Here is a 14,435-nt window from a genome sequence, read left to right on the forward strand (position 1 = left end):
TACTATAAGCTAACATATCCCAGAAGACTTAAATATTATAGCAATATGGGAATAGAGGAGTAAGAGTTTCCTTTTAAGAGCAGGTGTGGGTGTGGGATGCTGCATTTGCTTTCCACAGATGCTATAACAAAACACTATAAACTTGGTAGCTTTAAGCGTTAAAAATTAATTACTTTTAAGTTCAGAAGACCAGAAATCTAACCCCAAGGCATTAGCAAGATCAATTCCTTCTGAGGCTCTGAAGGAAAAATCATCCTAGGCCTCTCTCCTAGCTTCTGGTGGTTGCTAGCAATCTTTGACATTCCTTTGCTTATAGACACACCACTCCAATCCCTACCTCAATCTTTCCATCACCTTCTTCTGTGTCTCTCTGTGTCCTCCCTTCTTGTTACAAGGACACCAGTGGTTTTACCAGATCACCCTAAATCCAGGATGAGTTCAACTCAAGATCCTTAACTGATTTCATCTGCAACAACCCTAAGTCCAGGTAACATCACATTCTGAACTTCCACATGCACATGAATTTTGGGAGGAACCTATTCAACCCACTCCAAATGCTCTTGTTCTATGACTTACAAACACAGTGCTTCTCAAGGCTCCAAATGGCCTCAAGATGGGTGTCTCTGGGTCTACAATGGTCAGAAAATACTTTCTACTGTAAAGTTAACAGAGACTGTGCAGAAATTTCTCCCCTTTTCTCCTGCATCATGGTTTTTTAAGTACTTCTTGGAAAGAAAATCGGCTGCGCTAATACAGCTCTTCAAATAATTTATCTTTATCAATAAAACTTCAGGAAAATTAAACCATAAAGATATATTTCCAAAATGCACTATCAGTTTGAATGAAGTCCACAAAGGCTCCAAAGCAAGAATGAAGCCTGGGGTGTGTGCCCTCTCCCTTCAGGAGGCTTTTCAACTCTTGGTAAAAGGATTCCAGATACAAATGGACTGCTGGCCTAGATTTGGATGTAGAAGAATGTAAATAGCTGTTGGCTTATTATAGTAGGAATCTCAAACGCTTATTGTTGCTTTCAGTCAGGTGGATTTTTTTATGTGGCTCAGTTTTCTATAGTTGGTGATGGGAGAAATACCTTTTGTTTCACCTAGCACAGTAAGTCGAGCTGCAATCTCTCATCAGAATAGGGAGTGAAAAGATGGAACCCCAGGTGGCACAGACCTGAAGGTCCTTTCCTAATACAAAACTTACGGCTTTACTGTTACAAAATATCAGAAAAGGCTAAGTGCTCACTCAAAAAAAAACCAGTAAGGTCAAATCTACAGTGCTTTCCTAGGTAACATTCCCCAGTGCACCATTATTCCCTGTGTTCCTTGTAGCAAGGTGGACAGCTTCACTTATAAAGCATTTCAAGAGAATGAAATAGTAAATTATATTAAGAGTCCCAGAATTACAATTAGAAATTTGATAGGACTCTGTAGACTTTCTTCCCATATAATTCTATGGTTAACCAACACAAGGAAATTTAGAGAAGATTCCAATAAAATACATATTAAGAAAGGAAATGTTACTTTTTTGCTACCACCTTTTTTGAGAGGTATTGTTTTATTAATATTAAGTTAGATTAAAAAGTATATTTGCTATTAAAGATCCAAGACTTTGAAGTCACTTGGTTTATCACTGTCTCTCCATTTACCAATATCCCCAAAACTAATCTTTTTTTTTTAACAATTCCTAACCACTTTTATTTCTGAAATGCAGAAAATAAGAGTTTTACCTCCAAATCAATGCACAATGCTTTGCACATACCAGATAATCTACAAAAACTGGTTGATATAAATGAGACAGAAACAGAAACCACGCTTCAGAAATTCACTGAATGAAACTGACAAAAAGAAGTGACATCATTTATTTATTCAAGAATAGAGGAGTTCTAGTTTTTGATGCAGGAATAGCCCCTTTTCTTCTGAAACTCTGCTTGCCATCCAGGTGCATTCTTCAGAGTGAGAAAGGCAGAATTATTCATACTGTGGAATTTTATAAATTACAGCCCAGGAAAAAAAAAAAAAAAAAAAAAAAAACCCTGATCCATTTCACTTCAAAGCCGTACACTCTCAAGCCCCCTCATACATGTTAAATTTCTGAGTGTTGTGATATGTCATTCTTTGGCCTCACAGGAAATTTGAGCAACCATATTGAACAATCAATATAAATCCTTTTTCTTTTCACAACACCCAAGCAATAGTTTCCAACTTTGTTTTGAGTCACTCAAAGCAAGATTTTTATAGTTTCTTTGATATGCACTTCTATTTAAAAATTTTTGCATTTGTGCTTCAAAATCTAACTCCCTTTTGAAATACATTTCTAAAACTACGTTCTAATAATACTGGATTATAAGAAAAAGCATGCAGAGATACATGCAGACTTGAGAAATCGATGGCATTTGGAAGATAACTGGAATCATTCTTGTTGGAAGTGACTAGAGGAGTGTTGAATATATAAATTTAATCATTGATTCTAAATTAGTAACAACTGCAGGCCTCGTTTTAAAAGACCTATATGCCAACATGTACTGAAGAGTAGTGGAAAGGGCAATTTTTTTAAAAAGGCTCAACCAGCTGTGTAATTGTGTTGATACATGAATGCCTCTTCTTCATAAAATTTCGAAACTTTTTCCCGGAATATTATCAAAGCTAATATAATAACTTTATACCCACCACCCAGAATTAATATCAACATTCTATCATGTTTGATTCAGATTTTCATTTTTGTGAAAGATCTAAAATCTACAGATAAAATTTCACTCTTCTCCGAATCCCTCCCCAATCTAATACCTATCTATCTCCAGCATTAATCGCTGTCCTATATTAGCTGAGTATGCAACATATATTTTAAGGTATTTGTAATCAAGATATATATTTAAAGATAATATATAAATGCAAACATACAGAATTATAGAGATTTTTCAGTTTACAGAAATGTTATTAAACTGTGCAACTTTCTATAATTTGTTTTTTGTTTTTACTTTAACTTAGATATTTTGAAATCCATCCATGTATGTTCAATATAGTCCATTCAATTTAACTGCTGTATTATATCCTGAATAAATAACTGGTTTATCAATTTTCCTCCACATGAGCATTTGAGCTTTTTTCTCTCTCTCTTACAGATAATACTATCATTTGCACTATTACATATCCTAGAATTCTCCAAGACATATATCTACAACTGGAATTGTCAGACTGTGGTGTAAAACGGGTCTTCAAAAGGTTCATGAAAAATGCATACTATGAAAAAAGTATGCATATTTCAAATTTTTTTGCACCAAAATAAACTCATATTAACTTGTTATAATATGTCCAAACAGCATCTAATTTGAGGCACTAGGAAGGATAAGACATCAGTTTGAAAACAGCCCCTAGCAGAGCAACATGAATTCTGCTAAAATTGAAGTAAGAACACAGGTCAAACTTCTGATGAAGCATGGGTATAAGAATGGTGACATCATTAGCTGGGTATGTTGGCACTTGCCTGGAGTCCCACCTGCTTGGGAGGTTGAGGAAGGAGAATCTCTTGAACCCAGGAGGCGGAGGTTGCAGTGAGCCGAGATCACACTACTGCACTCCAGTCTGGCCTGGGCGACAGAGCAAGACTCCATATAAAAAAAAAAAAAGAAGAAGAAAAGAAAAAGAAAAAAGAAAATAATGGTGAGATTATTGATGCTTTAGAAAATGTTTCTGGGAATAATGCCCCAAAGAAATCAGCAGTTTACAAATAAATAGCTCCTTTTAAGAAACACAACAATGTTGAAGCTCATAGTGACAGACGATCCACATCAATTTGCAAGGAAAAATTTATCTTGTTTGTACCCTAGTTGAAGAAAGCCAACATTGAACAGCAGAAACAATAGTCAACATCATAGACATTTCAGCTGGTTCAGTGTGCACGATTTTAATCGAAAAATTGCCAAAGTTGCCAAAAACATTGCACCCATTTCAGCTGCAGACAAGAGCACACATTTAGACAGAAATTTTAAACAAGTGGGATCAAAATCCTAAAGTATTATTTTTTGAAGAATTATAACAGAAGATGAAATATGGCTTTACCACTACACACCTGAAGACAAAGCACAATCTAAGCAATGGCTACCAAGAGATGGAAGTGGCACAGTCAAGAGCAAATGTCATGACAACAGTTTTTTGGGATACTCAAGGAATTTTGCTTGTTGATTTTCTGGAGGGTCAAAGAACAACAAAATCTTATTATGAGAGTGTTTTTGAGAAAGTTAGCCAAAGCTTTAGCAGAAAAAATCCTGGGAGAGCTTCACCAGAGAGTCCTCCTCCACCACAACAATGCTCCTACCAATGCCTCAACAAACAAGGACAATTTTGAAAGAGTTTTGATGGGAAATCACTAGGTATTAACCTGACAGTTCTGATTTGGCTCCTTCTGACATTGTTTTTGCATGTTTCCAAATCTTAAAGAATATTTAAGAGGTATTTAATTTCCTCAGTTAATAATGTATTTTAAGATGCAGAAAAGGCCTTCAATAAAATTCAATGTCCTTTCATGTTAAAAACTCTCAATAAACTAGGTATTGAAGGAACATACCTCAAAATAAGAACCATGTATTACAAACCCACAGCCAATATCATACTGAATGGGGAAAAGCTGAAAGGACACCCTTTGAAAACCACCACAAGATAAGGATGCCCTCTCTCAGCACTCCTATTTAACGTAGTATTGGAAGTTCTGGCCAGGGCAATCAGGCAAGACAAGTAAGTAAAGGGTATTCAAATAGAAAGACAGGAAGTGAAATTATCTTTGTTTGCAGATAACATGACCCTAAATCTAGAAAACCCCACCGTCTCAGCCCAAAAGCTTCTTAAGCTGATAAGCAATTTCAGCAAAGTCTCAGGATACAAAATCAACGTGCAGAAATCACTAGCATTCCTATGCACCAACAACAGGCAAGCAGAGAGCCAAATCATGAATGAACTCCCATTCATAGTTGCTCCAAAAAGAATAAAATATCTGTCAGCACTGCACCGATTTCCGCATCCAGCTCCGGACGCTTCCAGTCTTAGCTGGGCCCATTTGGGAGGGTGTACTACAGACCTTCATATGTTGAACAGTAGGATTCAGCAGGGAATGAGTTCCACATCCTCCTTTCATCCATCCTTCTTTCCCAACTCCTCTTCCACCTCCCACTGTCCCTATGTCTACTTTACTGCTCAATCTGGATTTGGGGGAACTGCCTCCCAAAAAAACATTAGAAGGAAATGCCAAGCACTGAAATTTTGTCAAGAAGTGGAGGCTCTTGGAATGGAAGGGCTTTCTGGGTAAAAAGAACCAGCCCCCTTGTGAGGCACCTAAGTTTTACTCTGAACCTCCAAAAAATGGGGAAACTCATAGGGTAGATGGCACTTGGAAGACCCCTCCCTTCCTAAAAAATAAGAAGACCACTGCCTCCAATGGATCAGGACAGACCCTGGACAAGAAAGCTGCAGTGGCTTGACTGACCCCTGCCCCTTTGAAGAAGGTTGATTCTGTTGCTGCTAAACTAGATTTGTTGGGGGAGATCTGGAGTGCCCTTCCCAAGATTAATAGGCACCCAACCCACTCGCAGAAGAAATCCTCTAAGAAGAACCATCCACAGAAGAATGCCCCACAGAACTCCAACCAAGCTCATTCAGAGAATAAATGCTCCAGAGCATCCCAGAAGTTTGCCAAGGAAGATGATGGTGGCAATTGACTCTGAGATGGTGGGCACAAGACCCAAGGGGCATGTTAGTTCCTTGGCTCAATGTAGCATTGCCAACTACAACGGAGATGTGCTTTATGACGAGTACATCCTTCCCCACTGCCACATTGTGGACTACTGGACCAGAATGGAATGGTATCCACAAGCAGCACATGGTGAATGCCACACCCTTCAAGATTGCTCCAGGCCAGATCTTGAAGATACTCACAGGGAAGATAGTGGTGGGACATGCCATCCACAATGACTTCAAAGCCCTTTAGTACTTTCACCCCAAGTCCCTCACCCATGACACCACCTGTATCGCCCCCTCCTCAACTGTAAGGATCCTATATCCCCCCACCTGACCACCCAGAGAACGCCACCATATCTCTGAAGCATCTCACCAAAAAGCTGCTAAACCGGGATATCCAGGTTAGGAAGAGTGGCTATTCCTCTGTGGAAGATGCCCAGGCCACCATGGAGCTGTACAAGTTGGTTGAAGTTGAGTAGGAAGAGCACCTAACCCAGAATCCCCGCTAAGGACTAGCGGCAGTGGGGACGCTGGTGATGTGGGGAGGCAGAGGCAGTACCCATGAGAAACAGAGCAGCAGACCAATGGACAGCTCCACCAACTCCACATCTTTGGAAGCTAGAATTGTGGGGAAAGAGAAGTTCTACCCCAGACTCAATATCCACTGAAATTTCACCTCTGGTGTTGTGCCCTGTGTCTGGTTAAGTGTCCCATGGAAGCGGGAAGCCTTCACGTCAGAACACAGCCTTATGCCATTTACTTCTAAATGGTGCTAGCCACAGGTGTCCCAGGGTGCTCTGTGCCAGTCAAGATTTTTAACTTTCAAGAGGCAGGGCATACTAGGAAATGCAGTTTCCCAAACTGTCTCATCACTTGGGTGGACATACGTCTCTTTTTATGCTTTTTGGTCTTGAATAATTAACAACAAAAGTAATTGCAACAAAAAGAAAATTGACAAATGGGATCGAATTAAACTAAAGAGCTTCTGCACAGCAAAATAAACTATCATTAGAGCGAACAGACAACCTCCAGAATGGAAGAAAATCTTTGCAGTCTACCCATCTGACAAAGGTCTAATATCCAGAGTCTACAAGGAACTTAAGCAAAAAATAGGAAAAAAAAAAAACAAAACATTAAAAAGTGGTCAAAGAACATGAACAGACACTTCTCAAAAGAAGATATTCATGTGGCCAACAAACATATGAAAAAAAGCTTAACATCACTGATCATTAGAGAAATGCAAACCAAAACCACAATGAGATAGATACCATCTCACATGAGTCAGAATGGCGATTACTAAAAAGTCAAGAAACAACAGATGCTGGCGAGGATGCAGAGAAAAGGAAACACTTTTACACTGTTGGTAGGAATGTAAATTAGTTCAACAATTTTGGAAGATGGTGTGGCAATTCCTGAAAGATCTACAAGCAGAAATATCATTTGACCCAACAATCCCATTACTGGGTATATACCCAAAGGAATAGAAATCATTCTATTATAAAGATACATGCACATCTATGTTCATTGCAGCACTATTCACAATAGCAGAGACATTTTATCAACCTGAATGCCCATCAATGATAGGCTGGGTAAAGAAAATGTGGTACTTATACATCATGGAATACTATGTAGCCATAAAAAGGAATGAGATCATGTCCTTTGCAGAAACATGGATGGAGCTGGAAGCTGTTATCCTCAGCACACTAACACAGTGTTCATTTTTCTATTGAGCTCTTTAAGATTTGTAACATAAGTAATATTTTTGTGTCTAGTGATTTTTGATCTGCATTGTATATTGCAAATGTCTTCTGTGGTTCATCTTTTAACTTAATGTTTTTTATAGTAGAAGGTTTTAAACTTTATAAAACATCAAATTTTGTCTTTCTTTATAACTTCTTGCCCTGTCTGACTTAAGAAATCCTTTCCACCCTGTGGCCATACATATACCAAATATATTTTATTCTAACATTTTGAATGTTTAAGACTTTAATGCATATCTAGGACTTTAAATTTTATAAATGTATCCATTTATATAAATTGAATTTCATAAATTACATTATATTTATTTGTAAATATTATAAATTAAATATTACCTATTAATGTAGTTTACATTAAATAATTCATATATTTTTGAACATTTGGAATTTTAATGCATATTAAAGTATTTAACATATATTTAGAACACATATATTTTACACAATTTTTTCTTTCTTTATAAGTTCTGAAGGTGTCTGGTTTAAGAGGTCCTTCCCTATCCTGTGGTCATGATATTTTACTATACTTTATTCCAATTTTTGTGTTATTTTATTTTTTGTTATGGAAAAGCAAATAGATCGAACTCAGTTTTTGAAATGGCTATGGTCCCATGCAGGCTTAGGTCAAGCTGAGTGCTCTCTAGCTGCTCTATTTATTCTCAGACGAAAGTATTTATGTAAATTTATTAGCAGACTGGCTCTAGCACAATATTAGGGCAGAAATACTCATCATGCTGCTAGATTTAATAGGAATGCTTCTGAAGTTTCTTCCATTAGATACCACAACATAGTTTCCTGAACATCTCCTTCTAGTCCTAATTTGCAAAAAATTTTATCATAAATACATGGTGAATTGTATTGATTGCTGCTTATTCTACAACTGTAGGAATTTATTATGCTTTTCTTTATTCTGTAAATGTTTTGGATTAGATTTATAAATTTTTGTGAATGTGAGCCAGCCTTCTATTCCTAGGCTAAGTCCCATTTTACTTCTTATTTATTCATTTATTTTAAACATCTGCATTTTGCTAATAATTTATTTATGATTTTTACATGTACATTCATACATCAGACTATCTTATTTTCATGTATTGTAATTAATAAATTATGTCACTAAGTTTATACTAACCCAATAAAATAAGTTATATATCTCTTCGTATTTTTCCCTTTTCTAAAACAGGAAATATCTACTTAGTAAAATTTCAGCAAAATTCACTTACTAAACATTCTGAACCAGGACTTTTTTTTTTTTTTAATGGGAGAGATTCTTGACTAGGAAATTAATTTCTTCACTTTTAATTGCTTAATTCAGAGATTTAAATATTTTTTCTTGAGTTAGTTCAGGTAATGTATGTATTTATTTTTTAAGTGACCATGTATTCAAGATTTCAAATTTGTTCATAAGTTTATGTTATGTGTTTCTAGTAGTCCCATGATTTGTATACTCCCTTTTCTCATCTAACTGGACTCTTTTCGATCGGGAAAGACAAATGCAGGCTAGACTTCTCATAAAGTCATTATTCCATCTAATCAATCATTGAATCATCAAATATGCATTGATCTTGAAAGGTACAGAGAAAACAACTGATACAACACTCCAAGCCCAGGAATCAAAATTTGATTGAGTTTAAGTAGAGTTTGTTATGTTTTAAGGAAAAATATTTATCTTTTTTAGTTGTCAGTCTTTGTTATATCCCAATCTATGTATTATCTGCTTGCATAATATTGTATAAATATAAGCTTTGATAAGCAAACATTTCAATAAATATTCTTAATTGTAGGGGGAAAAATCACTGGGTAGAAAAAATGTGATACTTTCTTTTCTTTTCCAATACCATCAGTCATGAAGAAATAACCAAGGGACCACCTCCATCTGGAGGAAGCTTGTGATAATTCCAGGACACAGAAAGCCATAGCTTTTGGAATAGCAATATCTAAATTCTAAGCCTATAATACAATGTGAATAAAGGTCATCGATAATTACTTTTCAAAAGCTCAGAAAACAAGCAACTGTTTTACAAATTAAACAGAGCACCCAAAATTGAAATTATTGAGTTGACTTTTGGGTTTTTTTGTTGTTATTGTTTCTATTTTTTTTCTTTTTTTGAGACAGGATCTCGCTCTGTTACCCACACTGGAGTGCAGTGGTGCCACCACAGCTCACTGCAGCCTTGCAGTGTAGAACTCCTGGGCCTGAGTGATGCTCCCACCTCAGTCTCCCAAGTATCTGGGACTACAGGTGCACACCACCATGCCTGGCTAATTTTTTTTTTTTTAATAGAGACAAGGTCTAACTATATTACCTGGGTTGGGCTCGAACTCCTGGCTTCAAGAGATCCTTACACCTTGGCCCCAAAGTACTGAGATTACAGGCAGGACCCATCACACCTGACTTTCGTTTTAAAGCAACATTTTTTTTTTTTTTTTGGAGACAGAGTTGTTCTGTCACCCAGGCTGGAGTGCAGTGGTGCGATCTCAGCTCACTGCAACCTCTGCCTCCCAGGTTCAAGTGATTCCCCTGCCTCAGCCTCCTAAGTAGCTGAAAAGAAAAATAGTTTTCTATCTTTAGTAGAGACAAGGTTTTGCCATGTTGGCCAGGCTGGTCTCAAACTCCTGACCTCAGGTGATTCACCCACCTCAGCCCCCCGAAGTGCTGGGATGACAGGCATGAGCCACCACTCCTGGACTACAGCAACATTTTCTGAAGAAATGACTTGCAGACAATGATTCCTCAAGAAATTCTGCAAGAGAGGTGGAGGGCAGGCTGTTTCAATCAAAATATATAGAAAAGAGTGCTCACAATTCCTTACTCTTAGAGATTTAAAATGCAAATAAACATAATGTTCTGAGAAAGTTTGCAATAAAGATACCTGTTAATCTTTGTTTAATCCAATGTTTCGATGTTACTTAATCACAGACACATTTTTTTCCATGCAGCATCTATTTAGGGTCATGGAATGTGCTTTGAGAAACACTACTGGAGTGGCATTTCCTAGAACTTTAGAAGGTAAAACAGAAAACGCACATAGAAATCAATGTGATAACTTACAGATAGGCTCATAGTTAATATAGAGAGAACAACCAAAATTCAAAGCACTAGCCCTTAACAGTAGCCAAATTACCAGGACTCTTTCAAAAAAAACAGAGTTAAAATTCTCATCCATTTGCATTTCTAAAATGCTGCTTTCCAAAAACATAGTGTGGCTAATGTCCTATTAATGAAAGAGAAGAATCATAAAAGCTTTTTTTCTCTTTCCGTTCCACACATACACGCTTTGGAGTGGGGTATAAGGGGTGCAACATTATTCTTTTTTTAGACCACTAAAAGGCTATAGTATTAAACCATCCCTAAAACTGGCCACATTTAAAATCCATTAATATAACCAAATTCCTGTATGTAGCTCTGTCAATATGGGTCTCCTTTTTTATTGAATTTTCTTAGGGCAATTAACTAGAGCACTCTAACTAAATAGACTTGTATTTATTTAAGTACTGCTAGAGATATGAAAAAAATTTTTTAAACCACACGTACACTCTCTTGCCAGGATCTAGGGAATGCTGACCTGTCTGAATGTCTCTTTTCTTTCTCTTGATCATCTATCTTTAGACTCAGGAGGACCAAAAGTAACTGAATAAACATTATCTTGTCCTTGGCCTTCACCAAGCAAAATTGTTTATAGCTGAGACCATTTCCCTTTAGAGTCTGAGATCATTATTTTAAAGTAGATTGTCAAATGCTCCACAGTTGATCTCAGTTCAGCTCTGCCATTTGCTGCTCTATGAACCAAGTCCAGGGCATGACATTAAGCCTGTGACTACATAACATGAGAAAAATGTTTTAAGACAGAATAAAACATCACGTACAGTTTCTGGCAGTGAATCTTAACAATTGAGATATCCTTGTCCAAGGAAACACTTCAAGATACCGTTACAGAAAAATGACAACCATGCCTACCCCATAGGCAGTTGTGAGAATTTAATGAGATGATGGATGTGAATGAGCACAGTGCTATAACGTACACAGATTTTCAATAGATGGTTTGAATCGCAATGTTATGAAATATGTTTAATCAAATTAACCGTGTGCATTTCAGGAAATATTGTGGCTACCTGCCTGCATGTTCTCGCAATGGTGTACTGCCTAATTTTTATCTTTCTCCATGTTTATACTCCATCCTACAATCTGGATCAGTCTTATATGTAATTAGGAAAGGATGATGCCTGATAATGTTGCCTGATGCATACAAAACAAAGTCTCCAATTCTGAAACCTCTCCTTTTGAATGTGATGTAGTCAAATTTAAATGTTAGTATCCACATCTTAAGAGAGCATTATAACATGCAAAATGTGTGCCATATATTATCTTATATAATCTCTTCAACCACTACTAGTTAGGCAGGTCAAGTCCTTTGTACCCATGGTTCAGATCAGTGAGATAAGACTTAAAGAGGTTGTATCCAGGCCCCAAACCAACCTCCAGAATGGCAGCATAAAACGTTGGTCCAGTGCATACTCCTCATTCAGTCTTTGGGTCTGAACAGTTCTTCCCAGTCTGTTCCTTTCATTTGAATCCGTCTTGTTTCTGACACTTCGGGTTGTTAACTGGCTCCTTATTTCTTCACTTTTATCCTCTTGAGAATGTCCAGTTTTATGCATGACACTACCGGATCTCCACCCAAGTTACATGGCCTCATCTACTCTTCTCATTTACTCTGCAGCCCTGAATACTCTGCATTTGGTCTCCCTGCCCTAAGTGTCCATCTTCCTCCTAAGAGGGAGCTTCCAAAGGGGTTTGCGGGCATTGAGCAAGAAGCAGGTATGTGGCACATCGAGTATCTGCCCCAACATGGTCCGTCTTTTCTGTAGCAAAATCAGAACCGGTAACTGAAACCAATGTACTTTCCAGTGCTAAACAATTGAGACAAAACCAACTTTCCTGTTCCTGTGTGAAACAATTCCGAGACCAAACATAATTTCCCGTTTCCTAATTTCCTAAACAATTTCCAATTTTTAATTTTTTAAACAACAATGAGACTAGGCAAAAACAACACCTCTTTGCTCCAGGAAATACTTGCTCCTAGTTGGTAAGAGTGTAAACCAATTAAAATGATTTTAACTTATGAAGCTAACAGTTGACACACAATGCTTGCTTCAAGACACCTACCCTTGCCTATGCTCACCAGTCCAAAGCCATTTGTCGGAAATTCTGTCTAGTTCCACTAGTTAGTTACCAACCTTGCAAAATCCACTTAAAAGTACCCAGCCCGGGCCCCCCAAATCCCTAGAAATACCCTCCCCTGACTTGCTCCTACTGAGACATTGTAAAGTCACTATCTTAGTGTCTTCCTTTATTGCAACAAGTCTAATAAACTTACTTTTGCTGATCAACACGTTTTTCTTGTGATCTTTTTCACAGTCAACAAACATAAAGTGACCCCAACATCAGTGTTTATCTTCCAAATTACCCTGATTCTTTGTCATAGAATTTTTTTATATTCAAGGATCAGTGTTCTCCTTTAAAATGTGAGATTTATTTTTTGCCACTAACATTTAGTTAAAGTATATTTATGTATAGCACATACTCCACTGAATGGCACATGACACAGTTTATGTTAATAATAGCACCAACAACAAGAGCAACTATCCTTACTATCTTTTATGCATCTTTCAAACTCCAGACATTTCATACACATTATTTCATTTGTTTCAACCGTCTTGTCAGCAAGACAAGTTATATACTCCATTTCACATGAAGAAACTGAGGTTCTAAGAGATTAAATAACTCTTCTAAACTCACACAACTAGTAAGATTCAAATCCAGGCAACCTGACTGCAGAAGCCAAGTTCATGAATGCATAGTACTGTTTAGAATTTTTAAATAGTTCTGATTTCAAAAAACACTTTGTTTCTACTAAGTAAAAATATCCTGAAGGAGTGAAAATGACAGAAAAGATATAGGACTTCTGGAAAGAGAACAGAGTAAATTTGTTTTCTAGGGGTTGAGTGGTGTTCCAGTGACGGAAGGACAAAGGCAGAATTGCATGCCGATCAGCCAAGGAGTAAATTTGGCAATGATGTAGAGAAATAAGGACTTTTATACTTTGCTGGTGGCATTGAAAATTGGTACAATCTCTATAGAGAGTTCTTTGGCAATGTCTCGCAAAATCACACACATAAACACACTCGTACTTGCTTGTATTCACATAAAACATGTCTACAAAGATACACAAGAAACTGACCAGATGAGTTATCTCTGTGAAGGGCACTTGGAGCATGAGGAAAAGGGTTATGAAGGAAACTTTTCCCCTGTGTAACTTTCATATGTCTTGAATATTAAACCATGTGAATGTTTTCCTTATTGAAGATATAAATGTAATTTTAAAGTAATAAACAAACAGAATAGATGTTTTTTAAAAAGATCTCTAATCTTGCTAGTTTAGAATCAAAAGTAGCTGGTGGTATTATACCCACACTCCCCAATTGCTTAGCCCTATTCCCAAACATCTGCTGGCACATATTTTATAGATAAATTTCTGGTAAATATAAAATATTATAATTTCATTAATCTGAAAATGTTAGTAAATCTCATTAGAACTCTGATAAATACATATGTTATACCTAATAGTCTATTCAATGTTTATTTTTATTTCAGTATTTTAAAGAAATATTTTTATACCCCACCTTCCCAGATGCCTTCAAGATTTACAAAGAGCATGAACTAGGGAAGGAATACGTCTTCTTCTGCCAGCAGTAGAGCTTTGTTTTACTTAAACGGTGAGCCTGTTTTACTTCAGACAGGAACTTTTATTTCATCTGGGATTCAAATTGCTTTTGAAGTGAAGGGAAGTAATTTGCAAAGCCTGCAGAGCCTCTAAATTTTCATTAATACATGTAAGAGGATGACTCAACTTCAGAGAAAGGTGGAGCAGAATTGTCTCCTTCAGCTCTGAGC

General features: G+C 36.9%; 1 pseudogene; it reads left to right on the plus strand.

Moving 5' to 3' along the window:
- Window positions 1-5,173: 5,173 nt before the first annotated feature.
- LOC112622529 lies at window positions 5,174-6,238 on the plus strand (annotated as a pseudogene).
- Window positions 6,239-14,435: the final 8,197 nt, after the last annotated feature.

Source organism: Theropithecus gelada, chromosome 4 (genome assembly GCF_003255815.1).
Source record: "Theropithecus gelada isolate Dixy chromosome 4, Tgel_1.0, whole genome shotgun sequence".
NCBI classification, from domain to species: Eukaryota; Metazoa; Chordata; class Mammalia; order Primates; family Cercopithecidae; genus Theropithecus; species Theropithecus gelada.